The sequence below is a fragment of the Cyclopterus lumpus genome, chromosome 5, assembly GCF_009769545.1.
Source record: "Cyclopterus lumpus isolate fCycLum1 chromosome 5, fCycLum1.pri, whole genome shotgun sequence".
In the NCBI taxonomy this organism is placed as follows: domain Eukaryota; kingdom Metazoa; phylum Chordata; class Actinopteri; order Perciformes; family Cyclopteridae; genus Cyclopterus; species Cyclopterus lumpus.
Genome location: NC_046970.1, coordinates 26,950,505 through 26,957,763, shown reverse-complemented (window position 1 = coordinate 26,957,763; position 7,259 = coordinate 26,950,505).

The following is a 7,259-nucleotide window of genomic DNA, read 5'->3' as shown; positions in this document are numbered from 1 at the left end:
TGCTGTGTACTTACTGTGTACTTACTGTGTTCTGCTGTGTACTTACAGTGTACTTACTGTGTACTTACTGTGTAGTTTACTGTGTACTTACTGTGTACTTACTGTGTTCTGCTGTGTACTTACTGTGTAGTTTACTGTGTTCTGCTGTGTACTTACTGTGTACTTACTGTGTTCTGCTGTGTACTTTCTGTGTACTTACTGTGTTCTGCTGTGTACTTACTGTGTTCTGCTGTGTACTTACTGTGTACTTTACTGTGTTCTGCTGTGTACTTACTGTGTACTTTACTGTGTTCTGCTGTGTACTTACTGTGTACTTACTGTGTTCTGCTGTGTACTTACAGTGTACTTACTGTGTAGTTTACTGTGTTCTGCTGTGTACTTACTGTGTACTTACTGTGTTCTGCTGTGTACTTTCTGTGTACTTACTGTGTTCTGCTGTGTACTTACTGTGTACTTACTCCTTTTTCTCTTTTTTAATTATTTTGGTCATTTTGCATATCCTTTTAGAAATATTTCATCTTTTTATACTCTCTTTGAATCTAGTTGTAGTCGTTTGGAGTCTCTTTGCAGTTGTTTTTGTTACTTTACGACTCTTTTGTCATCTTCTTTGTAATCGTTTTGTGTCGCCTTGCAGTTTGATTGACGTTCCAATAAGAATCGTCACCTCAACTGGAGGTTCTGGTCCAGGGTCCCCCTCAACTGGAGGTTCTGGTCCAGGGTCCCCCTCAACTGGAGGTTCTGGTCCAGGGTCCCCCTCAACTGGAGGTTCTGGTCCAGGATCCCCCTGAAGCCCTTTCGGCCAGTGGCCCATTCAATAATCCATCCAAGCAGTTCTGTCATGAAAAGGAATGAAATTATATTCATTTCACTAATATTTACAGGTATTATTTCCCCGTGGCCTGTGAACTCAGACGATCTGATAATGAGCGCTGCACTCGCTTCAGTTTCAGAGAACCGGACCGTGAAGACGACGGGGAAACCCAACATCCTCCAACTCGAAGGGGAACCACGAAGAGTCTCTGGAAACACCCTGCAGCCGATGAGACAAGACTCACCCAAACGATACCAGTAAAGAAGACTTTGTACGTATTACTTTTAGGCCCGATAGATTCAGGGTGTGTGTGTGTGGGGGGGGGGGGGGTCTGTCAGAACCTGCAGCCGCTACATGAGAGCTTTTCTGAACAGACCCTGGACATCAGAAACAAGACCAAATGAACACAAGATGAACGTTTCTAGCAGCTTTAATCGTCTGCAATCATTGTTTTTTATTTACAGTCGATCACATGACTCCCTGTGAAGGTGTCTCATCTCTCACCCTATCATTTTATGTTTTATTTGAGGGGCGTGTCCTGATTGGATGATCGGGCACGACAGGTAAGACGTGACATCGTGCACACAAGGTCGGCGATGACATCACGAGGGCGATGACATCACAAGGTTGGCGATGACATCACGAGGGCGATGACATCACGAGGTCGGCGATGACATCACGAGGGCGATGACATCACGAGGTCGATGACATCACGAGGTCGAGGCGGCCGCAGGTTTTAGAGTTGCATCTGCTCTCCATCGGCTGCATGACCCCAGTGCATGATGGGAAACGCCCGGCTGTTGTCACATCAGAGAGCTGATTGGCTCTTAGATTTGATAACAAACACCACGTTTGTAGAACATTTTATTTTTCTAGTATAGAATATTTAACGCGCAGTCGTTGACTGTTAGTCTCATGTTTAATCTGTGTGGTTGATAATAATAATAATAATAATAATAAAGCTTATTTATAAAACACCTATCAAAAGGGGTAGTCATGTGTTTCACATAAAAAGAACAAAGGATGCAGCTACGTGCACATTTCCACATAATTATATATTTATAAACACACGAATCTGAACGAGGTCTGGAAACTACAAATTGCCTCCAGGTCGGATCTAACAGGAAGTAGCTGTCACTGTGACTTCCTGTTTACTCTTTGAAGGCTGCTGGAAACTGTCCGTCTTTACCACCCTGAAACTTGGCTTCCTTCGCCTCCTTCTCCTTGCTCCCTTTGGACAACACCTCCTCCTTGTTCCCTTTGGACAACACCTCCTTCTCCTTGCTCCCTTTGGACAACGCCTCCTTCTCCTTGCTCCCTTTGGACAACGCCTCCTTCTCCTTGCTCCCTTTGGACAACACCTCCTTCTCCTTGCTCCCTTTGGACAACGCCTCCTTCTCCTTGCTCCCTTTGGACAACGCCTCCTTCTCCTTGCTCCCTTTGGACAACACCTCCTTCTCCTTGCTCCCTTTGGACAACACCTCCTCCTTGTTCCCTTTGGACAACACCTCCTTCTCCTTGCTCCCTTTGGACAACACCTCCTTCTCCTTGCTCCCTTTGGACAACACCTCCTTCTCCTTGTTCCCTTTGGACAACACCTCCTTCTCCTTGCTCCCTTTGGACAACACCTCCTCCTTGTTCCCTTTGGACAACACCTCCTTCTCCTTGCTCCCTTTGGACAACACCTCCTTCTCCTTGTTCCCTTTGGACAACACCTCCTTCTCCTTGTTCCCTTTGGACAACACCTCCTTCTCCTTGCTCCCTTTGGACAACACCTCCTTCTCCTTGCTCCCTTTGGACAACACCTCCTTCTCCTTGCTCCCTTTGGACAACGCCTCCTTCTCCTTGCTCCCTTTGGACAACACCTCCTTCTCCTTGCTCCCTTTGGACAACGCCTCCTTCTCCTTGCTCCCTTTGGACAACACCTCCTTCTCCTTGCTCCCTTTGGACAACGCCTCCTTCTCCTTGCTCCCTTTGGACAACACCTCCTTCTCCTTGCTCCCTTTCCTTCCTTTTTGTGTTGCAGGAATGCCGTCAGATCAGGTTCCTGGATGAAAAGAGATACAGAGAGAGAAAGAAGAAGAGAGAGAGAGGAGGAACAAAGAGAGAAAGAAGAAGAGGGAGAGAGGAGGAACAAAGAGAGAAAGAAGAAGAGAGAGAGAGGAGGAACAAAGAGAGAAAGAAGAAGAGGGAGAGAGGAGGAACAAAGAGAGAAAGAAGAAGAGGGAGAGAGGAGGAACAAAGAGAGAAAGAAGAAGAGGGAGAGAGGAGGAACAAAGAGAGAAAGGTTACAGCAACTCTTTTTAAAATAAAAGTTCATATTGTGTTTTGGGCTCCAATAACCTTCCGATGTGTTTCTTAGTCGCGCGGCGAATAAAACAACGTAGTTCTTTACACGGGACTCGAACACCGGTCTCCTGGGTGAAAGTCACGTTTCTGTTTCAGTCTTTATGTTTTCATACTAATTGGTTTCAGTCAACAATGTTCAATGTAACTGCTCTTTTTTTATTAAGACAATGTAATATAATTCACACTTCAGGTAACATTAGCAGCACATACAGAACAGATGCAGGTCGGTAGAAAAATCCACATTTGCACAATTAAATTAAAGGAATATTACGTTACAAAATAAATCTGCTCATTATAACTCTGTTTATTTAAATCACAGATTTTACCTGCAAAAAAGCAGCAAGATGTTAATTTATTAATTAAAAAAAGTATTTTATGGAGTGAGTTAAAAGATTTATTCCCAACCACCCAATCCTTTATTATTTGATAGTCCCATCAGAAAATAATTGAATCCTCAAATATTTGAGAAAATACTTGTGGTAGACTTTCTCATAAAGACCCAAACATATGAGAAGGTAATGATAGTTGCATTGTGCTGGTTTCTGGGAGGCCTCCCCTTTGACCTCTGACCCCCGTGACCGGGCTCAAGGTGGCGTTTAGGGGGACGCGGTGCTGCTGGCTCTAAACGCTTCCACATGCTTCCGCTTGCACGTCCGTGAGTTTGAACGCGTGAGAACCAAAATCTGTGGGACAAAGAAGTTATGGCACAATTATAGTATTTATTTATTGTTGACCCCTTTTTAAAACGTCATTCTTAGAGCTGAGAATTCAGTGCAGCTCTTTTTAAAGTGAATAAAAACCCAAGAAGTGATTCAAAAGAAATTATGAAAAAAAGCACAATTATTCTGATGAACACCATTATAGTAGAGAAATGTGTTGAAATGTGTTCATGAGATATAAAGATGCACCAACAAAGTTATTTGGGAATAAAAGTCATCAAACGGGGAAATGTTTTAAAGGTCGTAACTTGAGCTGCTTTTTAAACGCTGTTGTTAGTTAGCACGTAGCTAGCATGTAATTAGCATGCAGCTAGCATGTAGTTAGCATGCAGTTAGCACGTATAAAGCATGTAGTTAGCATGCAGTTAGCACGTAGCTAGTATGTAGTTAACAGGCAGTTAGCACATAGCTAGCATGAAGTTAGCATGCAGCTAGCGCATAACTAGCATGTAGTAAAAGTGTAAGAAAAGAGTTAAACGACGTGTTTCTCTGCTCTAACGTCAGAATCAAACGTTAGCGGCTAACTAGCTAAATATTTGTGCATAATGTTCAAAATAAGCTTTAAAATAATAAATGAACATACATGGCTGCTCTTATACATTAGTGCTTTCTATTTGCATCTCATAAACATGTTTTCTGTGAAATGCATTGAATATTTAAAAGCACTGAACCTTGAACGCACTGAAAAGCGGCGCAGCTTCATGTTTAACCACTTTAGTCCACAGGGGGCGCCAGAACCACCACTTTAGTCCACAGGGGGCACCAGAACCAACACTACCACTTTAGTCCACAGGGGGCACCAGAACCAACACTACCACTTTAGTCCACAGGGGGCACCAGAACCAACACTACCACTTTAGTCCACAGGGGGCACCATAACCAACACTACCACTTTAGTCTACAGGGGGCACCAGAACCAACACTATCACTTTAGTCCACAGGGGGCACCAGAACCAACACTACCACTTTAGTCCACAGGGGGCACCAGAACCAACACTACCACTTTAGTCCACAGGGGGCACCAGAACCAACACTACCACTTTAGTCCACAGGGGGCACCATAACCAACACTACCACTTTAGTCCACAGGGGGCACCATAACCAACACTACCACTTTAGTCCACAGGGGGCACCAGAACCAACACTACCACTTTAGTCCACAGGGGGCACCAGAACCAACACTACCACTTTAGTCCACAGGGGGCACCAGAACCAACACTACCACTTTAGTCCACAGGGGGCGCCAGAACCAACACTACCACTTTAGTCCACAGGGGGCACCAGAACCAACACTATCACTTTAGTCCACAGGGGGCACCAGAACCAACACTACCACTTTAGTCCACAGGGGGCACCAGAACCAACACTACCACTTTAGTCCACAGGGGGCACCAGAACCAACACTACCACTTTAGTCCACAGGGGGCACCAGTACCAACACTACCACTTTAGTCCACAGGGGGCACCAGAACCAACACTACCACTTTAGTCCACAGGGGGCACCAGAACCAACACTACCACTTTAGTCCACAGGGGGCACCAGAACCTACACTACCACTTTAGTCCACAGGGGGCACCAGAACCAACACTACCACTTTAGTCCACAGGGGTCGCCAGAACCAACACTACCACTTTAGTCCACAGGGGGCACCAGAACCAACACTACCACTTTAGACCACAGGGGGCACCAGAACCAACACTACCACTTTAGTCCACAGGGGGCACCAGAACCAACACTACCACTTTAGTTCACAGGGGGCACCAGAACCAACACTACCACTTTAGTCCACAGGGGGCACCAGAACCAACACTACCACTTTAGTCCACAGGGGGCACCAGAACCAACACTACCACTTTAGTCCACAGGGGGCACCAGAACCAACACTACCACTTTAGTCCACAGGGGGCACCAGAACCAACACTACCACTTTAGTCCACAGGGGGCACCAGAACCAACACTACCACTTTAGTCCACAGGGGGCACCAGAACCAACACTACCACTTTAGTCCACAGGGGGCACCAGAACCAACACTACCACTTTAGTCCACAGGGGGCGCCAGAACCAACAGGAAATGTTCCTTGTAGTAACTTCAACCCGCAGAGAGCAGGTTTACATTCGTACATGTCACGGTAGGTTTCAATCCAAATGTGTTGAACAGCATTTTTCCAGAAATCTGTTTTAACGTGTATTTCCATTCACTGATGTCCAACGAGTGAAAACCCATGTGGAGAACAGGAAGGACTTCTGTGCTCATGTGTTCATGTGAGGAATGTTACAGCCTCCTCACAGATCTGACGTCTTTTATTCAACGAATCTGTTGCCGTTGCACTTTTTCTTTTCATTCGTGCTCCAACATTTCCTGACAAGAAACACACGTTGACATACATGACAAACAATGAAGAACGAACAAACATTTAAAACACACAGCGAGTCAGTTGCATTGTGTTCACTCACAATGAGAAGGAGACAGTGAAATAAAGGGAGTCGTATGTCTTTGACTGCATCCATGAAGTATGCTGACTTTAGCTCTTGATGTCTCCCCTGAGGGGGTGGGGGGGGGGCTCTCAAACAGCCTTTAGTCAGCTTAGCTTTCATCCCACCCTCTACAATGAGCCCGTGGGCCAGGGTGCTGGATTTACTGTACCTCCCAACACACATGGTGCTGGTTTAGCTTGAAAACCCCCAAACGTCCTCAAACGTTGGTTTGTGACGAACTGAAGTCATCGGAATGGAAGTGACCTCTTTATGACCACAATGTGTGTGACGCTGACTGCAGGTTTCAGGTGATCGTGAGCAGACGTTACGTTACGTCGTTACATTACGTCGTTACATTACGTCGTTACATTACGTCGTTACGTTACGTCGTTATGTCGTTACGTCGTTATGTCGTTACGTCGTTACATTACGTCGTTATGTCGTTACATTACGTTGTTATGTCGTTACGTCGTTACATTACGTCGTTATGTCGTTACGTCGTTACATTACGTTGTTATGTCGTTACGTCGTTATGTTGTTACGTCGTTATGTCGTTACTTCGTTACATTACGTCGTTACGTCGTTACGTCGTTATGTCGTTACTTCGTTACATTACGTCGTTATGTCGTTACGTCGTTATGTCGTTACGTCGTTATGTTACGTCGTTACGCTACGTCGTTACGTTACGTCGTTATGTTACGTTACGTCGTTATGTTACGTTACATCGTTACGTTACGTTACGTCGTTACGTTACGTCGTTATGTTACGTTACGTCGTTATGTTACGTTACGTCGTTACGTTACGTTACGTCGTTACGTTACGTCGTTAGGTTACATTATGTTGTTTGGTTACACTGTTATGTTATGTTTTTATGTCAAATTGTTATGTTACATTGTTTGGTTA